We start from the raw sequence: 21,382 nt of genomic DNA on the forward strand, positions 1-21,382 counted from the left end.
GCATCAGTTGTATACACTTCTATTGACTTATTAACTGAAAAAAATTAAATCAGGGAAAATAGAAGTGAGGCTGTTGGTCAAAAAACAAACTGGAAAAGGAATTGGAAATATGACCCACAACAGTATTCTATCAGCACTGCGCTCTACCACCAGCTGTTTATAATTGCGAAGCTGGCAAGACCTGAAAATGTGTTTTCAGGGAAAAAGCTCATTTCATTCTTTTATTTGAAAATAGGCTCTACCTAGAATTGAGCCTCATGTATATGGTCAAAGAAAAACATTTATAGAAAATTGTGCCTAAGTGTCAGAATTTAGTATTTAATAAACCTGTAAGAATTAGGTTGTATTTGAAAGTTTTCAATTAAAAATTAACATATTTTTTAAAACATCAACTTTATGTTAGTTTTTTTCTTTATTTTTTAAACTAATTTTTTTTTTTTTTTTTTTTTTTATCCTCACCCGAGGACATTTTCCCATTTTTTTGTTCAGGTAGAGTGGGAGGGAGAGAGAGGAACAGAGAGAGAGAGAGAAACATCGATGTGAAAGGAACACATCGAGTGGCTGCCACCCGCACGACCGACCAGGCCGGGAACAAACTGCAACCGAGGTACATGCCTTTAGCGGGAACCGAACCCGAGTCTCTCAGGACCGCAGGTCGACGCTTAACCACTGAGCCAAACCGACCAGGGCTAAACTAATTTTTAAATTTTAATTTAATGTGATTATACGTGTGCAGTATAAATTTCAAGTCATTATAACATAGGCCTATTTTTGAAAAAGATAATATCTGTATTTTAATATGTTTGTCTTATCATCAGAATTACTCATTACTCTATTTGTTTATCATTATAATTTTCTATACAGTAGTTTGATTGTTGATGATTTGAACAAATACGAGCAATTGTAATTTTAAATTAGTTATTCTAAGCTAATGAAAACATAATAAACTTTTGTTTCTTTAAGAACAAATTTTGGTTTTTATAGTAAAAGCACAAATATAATTTTGATAATTTGGTCTTTTTAGATAACATTATTAATATTTATATTTTGAGATTAGTATTTAATTTATTTCAAAGAATAGTGATAAAGACTTCTTCAGACTCAAAATGCTAAAATATAACTCATATTTATTGCCCTTGTTACATTACAATTTATAAGTTACCTTTTTATTATTTGTTAGGAAAAATAAAAACTAAATTTTTTAGACTAGGTCTAGTGGTTTCATTGAAATATACACTAAGAAATGTCTTTGTAGAAAAGAGGGTATTCTATTGAGGTATTTTTAAAGAGTTTCAGTGACTAAATACCGTGTACTTTTTATGACGCTGCTATTGGAACTAATAAATGAATTTGGTAAAGTTGCAGGATAAAAGTTAATGTACAGAAATCTGTTGTTTTCTCATACACTAATAACAAATAGTAAGAAAGAGAAACTAAGAAAACAATATCATTCACAATAGCATGAAAAGAATAAAATCTCTAGGAATAAATTTAACCAAGGAGGTGAAAGACCTGTTCTCTGAAAACCATGACATTGATGGAAGAAATTGAAGTAGCTGTGCCCTCAAACGAATGTAATACTGTATGTCAACTATAATTCAGTAAGAAGAGGTACACGATTTATAAGCTGTGGTGATATATTAATACAAAGTAAATATAAGTGCCCAAATGGTTCAGCATTAGGGACATTTGAATTCTAAAAGCATCTATTTTCTTCTGGTTGTCCAGTTACACAAAGAAGCTCAGCGTTGAGATCAGTACATCAGTGCTGGGTTTTACTTCTCCGTTCCCCTAATGCCCAGTTATACAACGGAACAAATATGGTGCTTTTACATGTGCGTCAACACTCTTCATCCACCAGGGTTGAATACGTAACTTGTGTAGTGCGGTGCGTACTTCCGCAGTGGTGTGAAAAAGTTAAAATGCTCTGTAAAAATCCCCAGTGCTCATGGGAGGAATTTATGTACTTGGGAAATGAAGTTGAATAAGATTTTAGTCATGTCAATTTATTGAGCTATGGCCTTTTGGGTTTAATAAGAGCAAGAACTAAAAAGTAGGGGTCAGTTTTTCATGGTATCTCATCTAATGTTTAAAACCATGTGTATGGACCTGTGTTGTATTTGTTTTCTGTTTTGTTTTGGGTGGTTTTTTTTGGTATGTGCCCTTAGCAGGAACTGAACCCAGGACTCTCTGGTCTGCAGGCCAACGCTCCAACCGCTGAGCCAAACTGGCCAGGGCTTGTGTCGTATTTTATAGTGTGCCCTGTGCGGGGATGGAGGCAATTCAGTCTCAGTAGTCTGTTCAGACTTCCCATGGAAAATCTCTATCCTACTATAATAAAAGACGGAAAGACTTGCTCTTAAGTAAAAATATATATATTTCTGAAATATTCTCTAATTAGGAGCCATGTGAGTTTCAGTAAGTGTAATTAAAATAAACCCCAAAATTATTTTTTCTTGTTCCTATGGCCGCCCTAGTCCACACCCTCCCCGCCCATTTGTATTTCAAGACCCTTCTTCCCTAGCAGAGACTCCGCAGCAGGAATTCGTTTGGTGTATCAGTTGATGAAATTGGGCTTTTTTTTTTTTTTTTTTTCCAGTGAACCAATATATGTGGTCATCCATTCATACCTACTTTATTGTTCAGATTGGTTGCCCTAGAAATCTAAATCACTTCCTATACTAGGCAAAGGTACTCTGAATCTCCACCCTTCCATCATGGTTAGCAGTGACCAAGGTGGCTCTACTAGTTCCTTTGGCTTGACTAAAATTTAGACAGCTTTCTCCCTGACGAAGGGCTCCTGACCTCGCTTAGAGCTTTTACTTGGGAAAACTCGTGATTGTAAATTCTCTCTCTGCCCTTCTGAGATGTAAATCTTCTACAGCTCAAAGACCTGGGAGTTGTCCCTCTGAAATATAATCACCCGGGAAGACAGTGTGTCTACCTCTCTGTCTCCGTGGGAAGGCAGGAGCCTAACTTCCACAGGTGACAATCGGAAGACACAGTAGGGCACCCACATGGACCAACAACCCCCCAGTGGCTTCCAGCACATTTCCACTAGTTCGCCCCAGCATTTCAGAGTCCTTCCTCTCTGTTTCAGCAGAGTTGAGTTGCCTCTCTCCTGTGCTGCAATCGTCTTGAACACAGTCCTCCTTACACTTACACAAGATCCCGTGGAGTTCTGCGTTCTCATCCGCTGCTGCGTTTTCTCCCTCTGCCGTCTGTCCTACCTACGTGTCTTTCATTCCCTTAAAACATCTCTAAACTGGTAAGAACCGTGATTAGTAGGTTGTACCTCTTGAAGCCAAAATAAATGAATGAGGAAAAAAAGAAAAAAAAACCTAAATAAAATGAAATAAAGGCAAAGGAAAAACAAGGCAAGTTCCCTATAGGATTTTGCAAAGCATACGTATGTAAATATTTCACTGCACTTCTGTTGAACATTGACACGTGGCTTACTCAAGTGTTCTATGGTGGCCTTGAGGATGGACCTGTTAGTTGAGGTGCACAGTCCTTCCGGGGTCCCAGCTTTGTGCACAGGCTTCATTTCTCAGAGTTGGACTCCTCCATTTTATTTCCTCTGCTTGGGTTTTGAAACCAGTGATGACTTTTACGTCACCTGCCCTTCCGTCACCCGCATGGGGATTACCTCCTCTTCAACCCGAGAGCCCCCATCCTGCTCTGAGGGGCCTCTGATGTCTGGTCCAGGTCTCTCCCCTTCCTTTCTGATGAGCATAGCCAGGCATAAACAGATATCTGATTACATTTAGTTTAATATTTGTTAGCATTCTTCGGTATTTTACAGAATTTTTTTAATGTTGCCCTGTTTAGCTGTGAGATGACCCATGTCTTTTCAGTAGAACTTTTTAACACATATTTCATTTGCATTGCTGACGTTCACCTGTAGAATACATGTAGCATTCTAGTGAAGAAGTATCTAGATTTCAGGTGTAGTACACATAATCATGGTGATTTTAATACAGAATTTAATGTGACTTAATAATAAATTTGAACTGTCACTTCAGATCCGAAGACCTTCCATTGTCAAATCTTATGAGTACTAAAGAGAAAAATCCAAAATAAAATAAAACATGATTACTCTAGTTTTCACATTTTCTTAAAAATAAAATTGTAGATACTGATGCTTATCTAGAACTTGAAAACGATTGGTCAGTGCATCTAATCTATAATAGCATAGTTATCCTGGTATATGATTATTGTAAATGATTTCTTATACTTTCTTACAGTAGACGTGCAGCTGTATGACTACAGTATAACTGCTGTGGAAAATCTGTACTGCGCAAGGACATAAAATAGACGTAAACAAACACTATTAGAAATGCTTAATGAAACTCCCTTAGAGATATTTTTTTTCTTAAAATGATGTTTCCTGGAACTGTCTTGAGAACAAGATTCTTAACACATTAAACATGATCAAGTGGTTTAAGGAAGCACTAATAACAAAGGGCAAATAAAGTGCCTTTTCTTTCTTAGCTAAATATTAAGTTAGCTCAACTTCAACATTGCTTGAGTTGCAACATGTATTATAGAATACAGAGCTAATTGCTTTAGTGTTTCAACCCTCCAAGCAGTGCAGATGTTATGCAAATGGTTTTGTGCTCATTTTCAGAAAGTAAACAATTGTGGTAGATTTTGCAAGGATATTCTCTCTCTCTCTCTCTCTCTCTCTCTCTCTCTGTCTTTTTGCATTAGCACTAAACTTTGCAAAATTGTTGCTGGCTTCACTCTTAGTGCTCAAATAAATTGAATTTTTTTGTAGGGCAAAAACCTGTCAGATGAGAAAGTATGATGGATTTTTTTCTAATTGTAAAACTTCATTACATGAGAAAGCGACATGCAGTTAAATAGAACAATTAGTGTTAAGTTGCGTCCATAATTTAATGAAACATATTACTGCTATCCACAGACAACAAGAATTTGTCAGGTGTGTCTGTAGTAAGTATAAAATACAAAGAGGCTTATTTCTTCACATGAAATTTATACTTAGTAATTACTTAAAATATTTTATAATTCTACACATATTTTGTGTCAACAACAAAGATGAATTCAGGAAAAAATATGTTAATGATATTTACAAAGATGATTTTGAAATTTAGTAACTAAATAATTTGTAATCATTTGTAAATATGCATTTTCAGGTTGCTTAGAAATCTGAATCATAACAATTTCTAAGGGTTTCTACTATAGAAAGGCAGGGTATAGATACTTTTGGATTATGTGAATTTGAGAAGTGTGTGTTTTCATTTTCTATTGCTGCTGTAACAGTTTACCACAATTTACAGGCTTAAAACCATACAAATTTATTATTTTAGAGTTCTGCAGTTAAAATGTCCTAAATTCAAAATGACAGTAGGGCAGTTTTCCTTCTTGAGGCTTTAGGAGAGAATCTGTTTCCTTGTAATTTTCAGCTTCTAGAAGCCATCTGCCTTCCTTGGCTCCTAGCCCAGTCCTCCATCTTCAAACCAGCAGGGTAGCATCTTCAAAGCTGTCTGTCTGTATATCTATCTATCTATCATCTATCTATCTATCTATCTATCTATCTATCTATCTATCTATCTATCTATCTATCTTTCTATCTATCATCTACCATCTATCTATCTATCTGACCTTTACTTCCAATGCCACATTTTTCTGACTGATTCTCCTACTTTGCTCATGTTTTATAAGGATCTTTGTGATTACATCGGGTCCAGATAATCCAGAATAATCTTTCTATTCAAGAGCCTTAATTCAATCACTTCTGCAGTTGCCTTTGCCCTGTGTAGTGGGTCGAGTAGTAGCTCCAAAAGACGTGCCCACCTGGGACTTCAGAATGTGATTTTATTTGGAATAAGAATGTTTATAAATGTAGTTAAAGATCCCAAAATGAGATTATTGTGGGTTGGGGTAGGCCCTAAATATAATAACTGTCTGGTAAGTGACAGAAAAGGATGAGACAGAGACAGAGTGACGGTTGTGGGAATGGATTCTCCCTCACAGCCCCCAGAAGGAATCAACCCTGCCAACACCTTGATTTCAGTCTTCTGGCCTCCATGACTTTGAGAGAATGAATTTCTGTTGGCTAAAGCCCCGAAGTGTGTGGGAATTGTTTATGGCAGCCTACGAAACTAGTACGCCCTTTACGGTAACGTAATGAAAGGTTCTGGAGGTTACAGGGTGTGGATATCTTTGGAAGGACATCATTCTGTCTACCAAGAAGTACAGATACCCTACCGAATCTGAGAAATTACCCTCACATTCTGGCCTGATACATTGTTGTATTTCTCTCTCATCAGCGTAGCAGGATGCCTAAAATAATGCCTTAACTTCTCTCTTTATGGGTGATAATGATGTTACTGATAGCCAAGCACAAATAGGTTCAAGGAAAACTGTCACTCCCCATGAACAGCTTGCTAAAAGGCTGATAATAAAAATGTTTGGTGAGCTAAGATAAAAAGACACATATTCTGGAAACTTGATATAGTAGCCCTCTAATGTGGACATACTTGCTATTCTCTTTGTATTGGTCCTTTTCTACAAGAACAATAAAATCATACAAAGTAGTTTATCAACTGAAATTCTCTGATCAAAACAAGCCTCTGTTGCATTTCTGTATTTTCTCTATGAATTTTGATTGATTTAAATGAAGAAAACACTTACTTAACTATTTCTCTCTCATATATTTTTCAGAAAATAATATTTGCATCTAAAAGACCCCAATTTGCCCTGGCTAGTTTGGCTCAGTGGTTGGAGCATCAGCCTGCAGACCACAGAGTCCTGAGTTCAGTTCCTGCTAAGAGCATGTACCAAAAATAAATAAATAAATAAAAGATCCCAATTTAATTTGAAAGTGAGTTATTGTTAATGCTTCCAAATACTCCACAATATTACATTGTTCACAATCACACTTTACTAATGACCTTATACTAATTATAAACTCCTGTTAATTCTCCACATGGCTCTTTTCCATACTAGACAAAGATACTAAATTAATGCATTAGTAGATCAAATAGAATTTATTTGATCTTTTATCAGTAGCAAAACCATGGTGGTTCTTTAACTTTTTGAATTTGAATCACCCCAAGTCAACAATAAAAAATTACAGACATCCTTTGTGAAAAAGGCTTAAACACTGATTTATCCAATTTACCAATAGTTCACCATGAGTTTTCCCAATTTTATCAGCTACCTTTTCATAGCTACCAATTAAGTATCTTTGTTGGGTTTTAGAAATAATAACTGGAAGTTGGCTACTCCTGTAGCTATTCATGCCCCCAGACTTACGTCTTCAAGCAATAATGGCGTATATACAAGGAAAAGAAAGCATGTTTTCTTACTGTTTGATATCAGACAATGCAAGTAATTTCAACCAAAAATATTTTAGCACACTTAAGCATAAATGTCCCAGCCAGACATAGCATGGGAACTAAGCTAATTAATTTAATATATGTGAATTAATTTAATACACAAGACTACAATTTCTTGCTGCCTTAAAGTTCTTTTCAGAAGAGACACAAATTATAAAGTTTTTTGTTTTTTATAGATTCCATTCCTGGTTGCCTGATACAAGAACATATGGGACTTTATGACTAATTGAATTTAATTGAGTTACAAGGGACTCACTGTTTCCCAGAAATGATATCTTTTGGTCTAGGAAGCTCAACATTTGGTCCAAATTGTTGAGATCTACCTGTTATTTTCAAAACGAAGTATAAATGATTTGGCATTTTTCAAGGTTCTCAACTTTTCTACCTTCTAAAAATTTTTTCATCCTTTCTCTTCTCTAAACTTTTCATCTTATTACCCACCAAGTGACTTTGCACGTAACCTCATTCTTGCTATGTCTGTAACCATGTATGGCCACACTTCCTTTGGAGCTTATAAAAATGTTACCTCTTTAAAGACCCTGTCATGCCCAGCTGGTGTGATTCAGTGGATTGAGTGTCTTCCCATGGACTGAGAGGTCCTGGTTCAATTTCTGGTCAGGGCGCATGCCCAGGTTGCAGGTTCAATCCCCAATAGGGGGTGTGCAGGAGGCAGCCAATAGGTGTTTCTCTCTCACATTGATGTTTCTATCTGTCTCTCCTTTCTTCTCTCTCTAAAAAATCAATAAAAACATATTTAAAAAAATAAATAAAGACCCTGTCACTAAATAAGTTCAATTTCTGTGGTACTGAGTGCTAGTACTTCAACATATACTTTTTAGGGGAGATGCAATTTAGTTCATAAACCTTTCTTTTCATCCTGCAGATGGGCATAATGCATAATGACATCTATGTGTGATACTGAGAGTAAGACCAACAGTTTGAGGGTGAGAAAACCTCATTGGTTAATTCAAGATCATAATATTTAGTTTGCAAGGTCTAAATCAGTTGATAACATCACACAGTTGTTTTTTAAATCATTTTCCTCTCTTCCAGTTTTCTCTATAGGCATGGCTTAAAGCCACAGGAAATGGTAGAATAACATCAAGTTTCCACATTTGTTGTTAAATAAAATGCCTTCTTAAGAGCACAGCAGACCTTTAGCAAATCATTGCTGAGCTGTTGCACCACAGGCCCCGAGAAAAAGTTTAATCAATATCTGCTATATTCAATTGCAAAAGACTAAAATATCATTTCTGAATAGCCTTGCTTGAAAACAATTCTATCATATTTAATAGTGTTATTGTGTGGCATTACTTTGTATAGAGAATTGGTTTGGATAGAAACAATCTGAACTGAATTATAAGGATTTTTCAATGATATTCCTTGTCATCGGTTATTAAATGATCAGCATTATGGTGTGTTGTTTATAAGATACTAATAGCATTTGGAAATATCCATTCCCTTTACACAAGTTTTCTTTCTCTGGATAGAAGACGAGATGGCATGGCATATGTTAACTGCTAGGAGTGAGTCACTTGAACAGATGTATGTAGATCTCTAACAAATGTAGATTGAACATAAAATAGCAGTTTACTTTGTCATTGAGAAATAAGACAAAGGCTCATACTTAGTATCAATTTATTTTATTATTTTCTGTATGTCTAGATACAAACCCTCCATATTATAAAACTTTTCAAAATCATAAAAATAACTAATTGATTTAAAAAAATGGACAGAATCATTGCCAAACATTTTGTTGAAATTTTAGGTTATGCAGGGAAGAAAAAGATCTTGTTAGTGAATATAATCACAACATGAGCAGATGCATCACAATTTTAACAGAAGCTGTAATGAAAGTTGGTCTTACACTATCAGGATTCTTGGATTAGGTAATGATGAGCCTCTAGCACTTACCATTGCCTAGCTTCTTCACGGGCACTTAGCCATATGTATAGTGACTGTTTCCTCATCTCTGTCATCTTGTCACCAGACTTCACTTGAGCAGTTCCTCTATTGTTAAGTAGCAATTTTGCTTGGTGTTACTTTGTTCTTTGGATTTCCTGTGTATCTTGATCATGTTGTTTTGATTCTTAATAACATTAGAATTGGTTAACTATTCATCACAGTTTATGACTGTTGTCATGGTGTAATTTTTTTTCTTTATCGATATTAGAGAGAGAGAGAGGAAGGAAGAGGGAGAGAGAGATAGAAACATCAATGAGAGAGAACATTGAATGGCCACCTCCTGCATGCCCCCCACTGGGGATTGGGCCCACAACCTGGGCATATGCCCTGACCAGGAGTTGAACCAGCGACCTCTTGGTGCATGGGTTAATGCTCAACCAGTGAGCCACACCAGTTGGGCTTATGGTGTAATTTTAATATGCCACTCAAACTCAAAACTGATGTAGTTTGCATCTTAAATGATATAGTCATTGTGCTTATGGCATATATTTGTTGCAGCTTAGAAAAAAAAAAAACAGATTTGTTTTTGACACTGTATACAGTATCATGCTATGCAAAAACAATAAAAACATACCCACTGAAATTCATTCATTGATAAGTAATTGAGTAATTTGTGTTTTACAACTTCTTTGTGGGTTTTTACATAGGTGTTTTAGAGGGTTTTTAATTTATGTGAACAAATTTTGGGTTTTGTATAGATTTGAAATGTATTCTTGTTTTTCCTATTTAAATGAATGGCATATAGATGCTCACTGTGTAAAAGTACATTATCCAGTTGATTTTCAGGAACTGATTAATTCTGTTCAATGAGGAATTAGATTAGGAGTTGAATAATAGTTTTATAAAAGAAAGAGTACTTATTGATCCTTATATATTACACTAGATCATCACTGAGTTTGTTTTGTTTGTAGAAATGAATTCCAATAGGAATAGAAAGTCTAATCCTTCTTACCCAGTATTTCTGCCTCACTCAACAAGTAGAAGTAAAATTACTGGTCAACATCCTTAGATGGAATTGAGGGACAAATTATGTTTATATACAATCAAATTAGAACAATGTTTTTATGTGATTAGTGTTACATGCTATTTTTCCTTTTAATTACAAAATGAGAAAGGCTAAATTTATTAATCTTTTTGGAAAGAAAAGTTGTTCTGTTTTGTTTTTTTAATCTGGCTTGGATTAAAAAGTCTACTTGCATGTCTAATAAAAAGAAAGAGAGAGAGTTGTTATAAAAACATAATGAGTTATCAAGATTAGTATTATTCAACTACTATCATATGCCGACACAGCTTTCATTTAAGTACACAGAATAAATAATTTTATCTCTGTAACTGAGATTCTGCTGGGCTTTTATTTGATCATCTCATTGCTGTAATAATCTAGGGCTTATTCAAATAGAGTGAGCTAGGTCTTCTCTTTTGAAAGCTGAACTAAGCAGCATTTTGGTAATGAGTAAAGTCATGGAGATTGCATCTAGGATGCACTGTCTCCACTGGTGGAGACAAAATCGATACCAACTGAGGACATAGATGAGGAAGAGATGGATGACTTTGACAAAGCAGCGATATGTCTTCTTTTGCCTTTCATGTGGAGATTGACTTTGCATTATAAAAATATTCACATTTGAAATGGATTCAGACTTCACATAAATGTTAATTTTTTTTCAAATTTTTTTCTTGAGGAAGTAATGAAAAAGTGTACTCATGACATTAAGCAAGAATAGAGTTGATGCTTTATTGGAGCAAAGCCGCAAGAACTTATGGCCAACTTATGATCCCATTTACCATGTAACTCCCTTCATATATATATATCTGGTATTCTACGTGTATGAGGAGCACTTGCTACCAGAATTTGATGTGTGCCAATAGGTGAATTGGTGAACCCTGTCAAAGAAAACAACAACAACAACAAAAACAAAAACAATATACAGCCTAGGTATAGCAGGGAATTATTTAAAATTTAAAAATAAAGTATTCACCATATTCCTAAAAAATCTGTGCCGAGGTGTATATATTTTGTCTCTGAAATGGATCACTGATTCAGCTATTGGGGCTAGTCGAATTCTGGCAACAAGCACTCCTTCCTTGTGCATGAATACCAAGTAGTTAATGATCAGATATTTCAAATTCAAATTGAAGATTATTGAGCAAATAATTCATTATACAGTACAAATGATAATAACAAATCACCTTTTCCTCTATGGTTCCTCATAATCATTGTCCTTTAACCAATAAGCATTTTTCATAAAAAATAAAATAAAATAAGCAATTTACAAATAAATGACCAATTTTTTTAAAAGGCATAGGAAGGTATTAAATCTATTCATGTAAATTTATAAATTAATTTACCTATTCAATTATTTCAATTATTCATTCATATTTTGTCAATGAATATTTAGTGACCCCTACAGTAATGTGCCTACCCACTGTGCACTGCGTGGTGATATCTTTTAAATGCCCTGGACTTGGGCAACATAGGTAAATAGGCAATTTCAATGTGGTATAATAAGTATAGCATAAAGGTAAACTCGGGGTGGGAGAACACTACATCTCTGTAGGCCATAAGTTTGATGCGGGTCCCACTGGGCTCAAATCAAGATGGCAACAGGGCTGAGGTCCTTTCCGGAAGCTCTAGTTTAGAATCTGATTCCTTGTTCATTCCCCTTGGTGCAATGAGGCCCCGTTTTCTCAGGGGCTGACGCCCTTTTTCAGCGTCTGGAAGCCAGCCACGTGCCCTGGCTCAGGTCTGTCCTCCCTTCAAGGCCAACAACAGAGCTGAGCCTTTTTCACACTCGTTGCTCCTGCTTCTTCCATCAGCTCGCGCCCTCACCAACCTTGCTGCCTACCTCTCCTACTTCTCAGGGCCAATGCGATTGCACTGGGCTCACTGGGTGCCCGGCATCAGCTACGTCTTAGAGTCAGCTGCTCAGTATTGTTAACCAGCCACAACTTCAATTTCCTTTGACCATGTAGCATGACATGTTCATAGATTCCAGGGATAAGGATGTGGATGTCTTTGTAGGGCCTTTATTCTGCCTATCACAATGTGCCTGTGTATTTTCATCAAATACATTTCTAGGCAGGTATAGTTATTTACTAATGCTCTAATGTGAAAAAAAAAATCACACATTCTTCTAGAGTTGACAAAACTTCTTATTACAAAATAGTCTCTTATGCCTGGCTGGTGAGGCTCAATGGTTGAGCGCTGACCCAGGCACAATAAGGTCGCCAGTTCAATTTCCAGTCAGGGCACATGCCCAGGTTGTGGGCCCGATCACCAGTGGGGGGCATGCAGGAGGCGGCCAGTCGATGTTCTCTCTCATCGATGTTTCTATTTCTCTCTCTCTCCCTTCCTCTCTTTAAAATTAATTTTTTAAAAAAAATTTAAATAGTTTCTTATAATTTTATTGTAGATTATTATCCCTGAATATCTTAAGTGATTCTGTTTTATTAATTACTTCATTTTGTGTTGATAATTACTTTAGTATTTCACAGTTGCTCTCAGAGTAACTTCTATTTGTATTTACCTCCAACTAGTATTTATTGGATTATGCTTTATCAACATAATCTTTAGTTTTAGGGTTTTTTTTCCTTTCATTTTATCACTGTTTAGTTTTTTCATTAGTAATATTTCAACATTATAAGGACCCAACAAACAGAATGAAAACAATACCTTCTATCAACAACAGCTTTCTTTTAATCATGTAATCATTTCCTGTCTTTTATGTGCAGGTTCTAGAAAACTGCCCAAAAGCTTTTCTTACTTGAGGAGGAGACCTTTTGATAGGTTTTAATCAGTGCAGTCATATGACTGAACTATGTTTTCAGAATCTTAGCCAAGTGGAGAAATCGTGTGGTTACGTCTGGAGGCTTGGAGACCAGAGTACATTATTACAATAGTCCAGCTGAAAATTTGAGAAGTTCTTAGAAATAAAAGCACAGAGAAAGGATCAAATAGTGTTTTAGAGATCAAAGTAGCATGAGTTCATTATGTTATTCACGATAAGTGGGGAAGAAAGGAGTCCGAGGTGATGTTCAGGTTAGTGCCTGGTTCGATAATGGTGACTACTCAAGGGCAGAGGAAGAGTAGACACGTTCGGGTGAGGCAAGTTTAGTTTGATGATAAAAATTGGAATATAGTCTCATCTGATGGGCATATTTGTGTGTAAAGCAAATGAGGAACTCGAGTCAAGATATCGATTTAGTAATCCTTGTCATTTTGATCCGTGAAAGCAGTTCCCCAGAGAGAGTGAGCAGAGGACAAGAAACAGCACAGGACCTTGGGGAGGCTTGAGGTATAGGCAGAAGAGACTACAAGCCAGCATGTACAGAATCAGCTCTCAGGATGGCAGGTTTTAGTGGGGGCAGAAATCAGAAAAACAAATTCCAGTAGACAGGATCTTCTATCAAATATTTCAGATAGGTCAAGGAATTTGAAAATTGAGCTATGACTATGGGAGTTGGTAAAGTTCAGGAACTATTAGATTTTATAATCCTCAGCATATGGATTTTGCAAGTTTAAGTAATGTTCCCAAGGGTACATAGCCAGTACGTGAGGGGACATGACTTGAGCCAAGGTTATTTTACTCTTCCGCTGTAAACAGTATAATAAACAAACACAGGTGTTTAGGAGAAAACTAAATTGGAGAGAAAAAAGGTATTTTTATACAAATTGATAATGTGCACATATAAAACAATAAAAGCAACCTAAGAGGAAACAGTATTTTAAATGATAGATTTATACTTGTGCATTTTAATGTAAAGCTTTTTTTTTTTTTTGAAACACCTAGGATGACTCAGAAACACCAGCTCTCACAAGAACACTGAAAACTACAAAACATTACAATAATCTGAAAGGAAGTACAAGACCTAAGGGGCTGAATTCAGAATCACAATTGGCAGCTGACAAGAGCTTTGCCAATTGGAGCAGATGGTATGAATATGATTTGGTTCTGTGCCACAACTTCCCCTGGTAAGAGACCAGAATTCCCGCTAACAGAAAACTTGGATGCTTCCTCTCTACTGCACAGATACAGTTTTTGTTTGTTTGTTTGTTTGGTTGTTTTTATTAATCCTCACCCGAGGGTATTTTTCCATTGAGTTTTTTAGAGATAGTGGGAGGGAGGGAGAGAGAAACATCAATGTGAGAGAGACACATCGATTGGGTTACCTCCCGCATGACCCCAATCAGGGCCAGGGATTGAACCTGCAACCCAGGTACATGCCCTTGACTGGAATCAAACCTGCGAAACTTGGATCTGCAGGCTGACGCTCTAATGGTTGAGCCAGACCGGCCAGGGCCAGATACAAGATTTTAAGGGATTATAGTATACTTGCTTTCCTGTTTCTACCCTGTAGCAAGTACCTCTCGTTCTGCAAAATGTTAGATTTGTTTGTTTGTTTGTTTATCCTCACCCGAGGACATTTTTTCCATTTTTTGTACAGATAGAGTGGGAGGGAGAGAGAGAGAGAGAGAAACATCGACACGAAAGGGACACATCGAGTGGCTGCCACCCGCACGACCAACCAGGGCCGGGGACAAACTGCAACTGAAGTACGTGCCCTTAGCAGGAACCGAACCTGGGTCTCTCCGGACCACAGGCCGACGCTCCAACCGCTGAGCCAAACCGGCCAGGGCCAAAATGTTAGATTTTAAATGTAAGAATGAAAACAAAGATGCTCTTCTGTGAGGTGGTACCCCAGCATGTTAAATACTGGGGCAAAATCAACAGGTGCATCATGAGTTGGACCTGCTGGGAATTAAAGGTTGTTGTGGTGTTTTTTTCCTGAATTCTTTAACATAGTGGCAGAAAAGGATGTCAGATTTTTAAAACCATTGTACCTCAGTCCAGTAAAATTATATTACGTGAGTAAGTATTTCCGAGCCCAGGAAGTGAGCCTAGGCACTCTGTTCTCAGTCTGATGTGTATCGACCAGGGAGTCCAGGCTTGCTGCCCTAGGCTCCTGTGCTGAACCGGCCCTGGTGCTTCCCATGTAGCAAACAGACAAGCTCAGTGACTAGCGCGGAAATGGCCTGCCTCCCGCGTTGGCTGCGCCGCTGTAGGCTCTGCCAGATTCTGCTGGAGCAGGAAAACCAGCGCCCGCCCAGCACCTCTTTCCTGATGCTGTCAGAAGGTACCCGGTGGACAGGGAGGAAACGCAGGCTACACCACAACACGCTTTCGTCTCAAACACTGGATCTGATAGACGACTCTTCATTCCAACATAGGAAAACACAATTCAAAATCCTCGTGAAACTCACCAAAAAAAGTACAGGGCAGTAGATGAGGAATAAAAGTCCCTTTAAGATTCAGAGAAAGATGTTGCCTACAAGGATTAGTCAATTCTCTGAAATTATAAAATCAAATATTCTCTACGACCGCAGGGTCCGGATCTGCCAGAGGTTCAGCCCATCTTTGCCTTTACTCTTGATTGTCAGTATCACTGAGACCTCCACACCCCTCTTCCCTCTTGCTCTAACCCCTTTTCACCTGTATTACTGTCTACTTAGCGCACACCCCAGGGTCTCCTTTTGACCTTACTCTGTGAATAACCTCAGCTTTTCTTTCTCACTGGTTGTAGCCAACTGGAATAAGTTCAGAGTTGCATAAACTCAATATTTGCATTCTCTAAGCCCACACTAGCTCTGCTGAGTCATGCTAAAAGAAAAAACTGTGTAATTGCAAAGATTATGGCCTCCTTCCTACACTAATGGGCACACACACACACACACATATACACAGCATGAAAATAACATATATATATCCTATATCTATATCATGTATATCATATAATCTATGTTAACTATCATATATAAGATATATGTGACATTAAATATATGTATGCATTTAGTTTTATGCTCTTGCTTCTTCCCCATAGTGGAGTGGTTGGGTCATATTTTCTAAACCGTCTTCAGATATATCGCGATTTCTCCCTTTCTGCACAGGACCTTGCTTTACAAAACAAATATGCCCATCAGATGAGAATACATTCCAGTTGTTATCAACATACCTAAAAACCACCTATATTGTTATTAGAATTTATTCTTCCTGTTGAAGAGGAAAATGTGTCTTTTTCTGTCCAAGCAGTAACACACAATAGGAAAGATACTTTTTCGATTTTCTAAAATGTTCAAGGAAGATCTCTCATTGAAAAATCTCATCTCCTGCTATGACTTTCAGATGTCTCTCTGGAATTCGAGTAAGTGCAAAATCTGTTTATAATGCTATAACTGTACACCGTAGCTCTGAGTTAGAGGGAGCACACCGCACTTACAGGTGTATGACACACTGAGGGTTCATGAAGTGCAGCTGCTGTAAACATTAGGGGGTATTTCAGTTGGTTTTTCTTTCCGAATTTTACCAAATGTTGCTCATTAACTTGTCCTTTTAGAGTAGATATTCTGTTATTATAATAAATATGTAGTATGTAAGAAAGTGATCAAGACCATGGTAGAAAAACAAAGCAATGTAAGGAGAGTAGCCCTAGACAGAGATTTGTAATTTAAACGGGTTGCCTGGGGAGGCCTAACTGAGCAAGTGTCTTCTGGGTCAGTATTTGAGGAGGTGAGAAATCTAGCCATTTATTAATTAAGGGACGCACAAGAAAGAAGAGCTACTAACAGGAACCTCACACACTCATGGCCCCTCCTGTCTGGATGATGGCGCCTCTTTACTGTGGTCAATAATATAGTCTTGGTGTGAAATTGTGCATGCCCCAAAAGATCTCTACATTGTATACATATCACAAGATATGTAATATCTCTGTAAACACTAAAACATTTAGTACAAGTATTACAATAAAGTATATCATAATAATGAAGAGTTAACAATAGTTTAAGTGAACCACTAAGCTATATACTTGAAACCAATATATAACAAAATTTTTAAAGTGATAATAAAATATTATGAGCCAATAAAAATGGTTTAATTCAAAGTTTTAAATACACTTCAAATAAATAAAATATAAATTTTAGTAACTTTTTCTGTAGTTAGGAATTGTTGGCTTAATATAAATAGCAATAACATTTGTAAATGTGCTTTCAAAAGTTAAATAATAAAGTAGCTATAAAGTTTTCTCTTTTATTTTAAATGATTATATTTAATAATATATGTATATATACTATTTACATTTTAAATTTCATTTTATGTATTGTATTTAATTTCATATTATAAGCAATATATATTATATTATATTATATTATATTATATTATATTATATTATATTATATTAGATATATTATTTATATCATCGCCGTACTTCATTTCTTAAGTATGTAAGGACTAGGAATATTTGTGACCAAATGTTTACAGACACATTGTTGACACTTTAACCATTGTGATTATTTTTATTGTAACATTTTTATTTAAAAAAATAATGGATTTTTATTTAAAAATAAAAAATTTAATACGTTTAGATAGCAACACACTTGCAAATTACAGAAGATTGAGATTATATAAAAATCTATTATAAAGATTTCATTTTAGATTAGATTTTTTTTTTTAACTTGGCTGTGGGTGTGTTGAGTGGTGACATGAAGAATGGAAAAAATTTTCCCCACTATGAAGCCTTAGAAATAAGAAGTAGGAGTACCATCTGCTTTGGAGAACATTGCTTCTGACCCATCAGTTCATTATTTGTAAGCGTTGTAATACTTTCTCAAAGTATGTCTGTGCTCCTCAAAGATGTTATTTATAAAATCAAATGTAAATATTCATAAATGTAATGTGTGGGTATGCACAATACTGAATTTTTTAACTTACGATCTCAAAGTGGAGCATTGTTGGAAGAATAGCAAAAAGGAAAAGGAAGAAATGTTTGATTGTTTATTTAATATAATGGCACCAAAAGAGAGGTCACCAATTTGAATGCTCTCTTTTATCATGCTGCAGAAATTTTTTAGTAAAATAAATGAATAGGCTAAAAATTCCTGTGAATCTCAATAGGAATTTTGAGGGATTTTTTTTTTTATAGTTGACTAATCTTAAGCAAAAATGCTTTTATAAGAAAAAAATAAGTAGCAAATTTATTTGTGATTGAGATGAAGGTGATTATTTACTTATTCAACTCAAAAGTATTTTCTTTCAGAATGAGAGCCCACCTATCATTTATAGTAAGTGATCATTCTATAAAAAATGACTGGAGGGCCTAATACCTCTGAATGAAATGTCTCAAAATCTAGTGGTGTGTCTTCTGGTAGACCAAAATATGGACACAACTGATTAAGTCATTCAATTGTCACTTAACTATTTACCATTGTCTAAACAAGTCTAAGTTATTAAGTCATTTATGCCACACCCCACTGCATATATTATCTTTAGAGTGGAGCTTGAATTTTTTGTCTCTAAAGTATTTATATTTTCCCAAATATATGTTATAATGCTCCTAAAACATTCTTTAAAACATTCTTTTTTTTTTTTTTGCAGTGGTGCACAATATTAAAAATAGATATGTTCTGTGGTGATAATTTTCTTTAAATACTTTACCACTTTTATTTATTTATTTATTTATTTATTCTCATCCAAGGACATTTTTCCATTTTTTGTTCAGATAGAGTGGGAGGGAGAGAGAGAGAGAGAAACATCGACACGAAAGGGACACATTGAGTGGTTGCCACCTGCACAACCCAACCAGGGCCGGGGACAAACTGCAACTGAGGTACATGCCCTTAGCGGGAACCGAATCCAGGTCCCTCTGGACCACAGGCCGACGCTCTAACCACTGAGCCAAACTGGCCAGGGCACCATTTTATTATTATTATTAATTTTATCCTCACCCGAGGACATTCTTCCATTTTTTTTGTTCAGATAGAGTGGGAGGGAGAGAGAAAAACATCGATGTGAAAGGGACACATCAAGTGGCTGCCACCCGCACAACCCAACTGGGGCCGGGGACAAACTGCAACCGAGGTACGTGCCGTTAGCGGGAACTGAACCTGGGTCTCTCTGGACCGCAAGCTGATGCTCTAACCGCTGAGCCAAACTGACCAGGGCACCACTTTATTTTTTAATCACTCATTTTTCGTTTCTTTTTTTAAAAAAATATATTTATTTACTTCATTTACTTAATTCACTTAACAAATGCACTTATTTCGGCAAATTATTTTCTATATAGAATAATTGATGGCATATGATAGTGTCATCTCAAAAAGTTGAGACTTTCAGGCTCTACAGCCCTGCCTGGGGAGTTCAGTGAATCCACTGTGTCCCTGTCAGCAGCAAGGAATTGAAGATAGTTTGTCCTTCCAGAGTAGTTCTTGTGGCTGAAACTCAGTTAAACAAGGTTAACTCAAACTCACTGTCTGACTCACTTCTCATATAATTTTTTTCACTGATTTAACTAGATATTTTAGGTTTGATTGTAGAATTAGTTATTTAAGATGACCAAACCCATTAAAGAGTTTACATTTTAATGTGTACATTTAGTTTTTGTTGTTGGTTCTTCTTTATTTTATATTTTAATAAAAGTGGTACTTATTTAGATACAGATAATGACATACTGAGAGAGCTTTGAAAGACGTTTCTTATGAATTCCAGTTATTTTGAATATTGTAAATGAATATCAATTTGTAGAAAGCGGTTAGAGTTTCGGTCTGCAGTCCAGAGAGACCCGGGTTCGGTTCCCGTTAAGGGCATGTACCTTGGTTATGGTTTGTCCCCGGCCCTGGTTGGGTCGTGCGGGTGGCAACCACTCGATGTGTCCCTTTCACATTTCTCTCTCTCGCTCTCTCTCTCCGTCCCACTCTATCTGAACAAAGAAACATATATATATATATTTTTTTCTAGCATTGATGACATGTTGAAAATATTTTGAAAAACGAGTTTTTGATAAAGTCTCATTATTTTATATATACTGAATAACTAGTTATTTGAGAAAATGGTTTAAAAGTACATATTCAGTTATTTGTGGCTACAATACACTTGGTTTAGAAATAAGACAGTACTTAATCTACAGAGTCAATGCAATTCCTATTAAAGTACCAATGGCATATTTAACAGATCTAGAACAAATACCCCAAAGATTTATAAGGAACCATAAAAGACCCTGAATAGCCACAGCAATCTTGAAAAAGAACAAAGTGGGAGGGTTCACAATACTAGATTTCAAGTTATACTACAAAGTCATCATAATCAACGTACCCTGGTACTGGCATAAGAATGGGCATAGAGACCAATGGAACAGAACAGAGAACCCAGAAATGGACCAAGACAATGTGCACAATTAATATTCGACAAAGGAGGCAAGAGCATACAATGGAGAAAAGACAGTCTCCCAATACGTAAATGGTGTTGGGAACATTGGACAGCTACATGCAACAAAATGAAACTAGACCAACTTACACCGTACACAAGAATACACTTAAAATGAATAAAAGACTTAAATGTGACTCGTGAATCCATAAAAATCCTTGAAGAAAAGGTAGGCAGAAAAGCCTCAGACATCATACGTAGTGAAATTTCCACTGAAACGTCGCCTAGGGAAAGAGAAACAAAGGAGAAATTAATACACGGGACTATGTCAAACTAAAAGCTTCTGCACGAAAGAAGAAACCAGCATCAAAATGAAAAAGGAACCTATTCTCTGGGAGAACGTATTTGCCAATGATACATCAGATAAGGAGTTAATTTCCAAAATATGTAGAGTACTCATACAACTCAACAAAAGGAAGGCAATGCAATTAAAAAATGGGCAGAGGACATGAATAGATACTTCTCCAAACAGACATTCAAATGGTCAGGAGACATATGAAAAAAATGCTCAACATCTCTAATCATCAGAGAGATGCAAATTAAAATGACTATGAGATATCTATCACTTCACACCTGCTAGAATGGCGGCCATTGACAAATCCTCAAACAACAAGTGCTGGCGAGGCTGTGGAGAAAAGGGGACTCTAGTACACTGCTGGTGGGAATGCAGACTGGTGCAGCCACTATGGAAAACAATATAGTGTTTCCTCAAAAAATAAAAAATGGAACTGCCATTTGACCGAGTGATCCCACTTTTTGGAATATATCCTAAGAAGCCTGGAACACCAATCAGAAAGAATA

Source organism: Molossus molossus, unplaced genomic scaffold (genome assembly GCF_014108415.1).
Source record: "Molossus molossus isolate mMolMol1 unplaced genomic scaffold, mMolMol1.p scaffold_m16_p_6, whole genome shotgun sequence".
Lineage (NCBI taxonomy): Eukaryota > Metazoa > Chordata > Mammalia > Chiroptera > Molossidae > Molossus > Molossus molossus.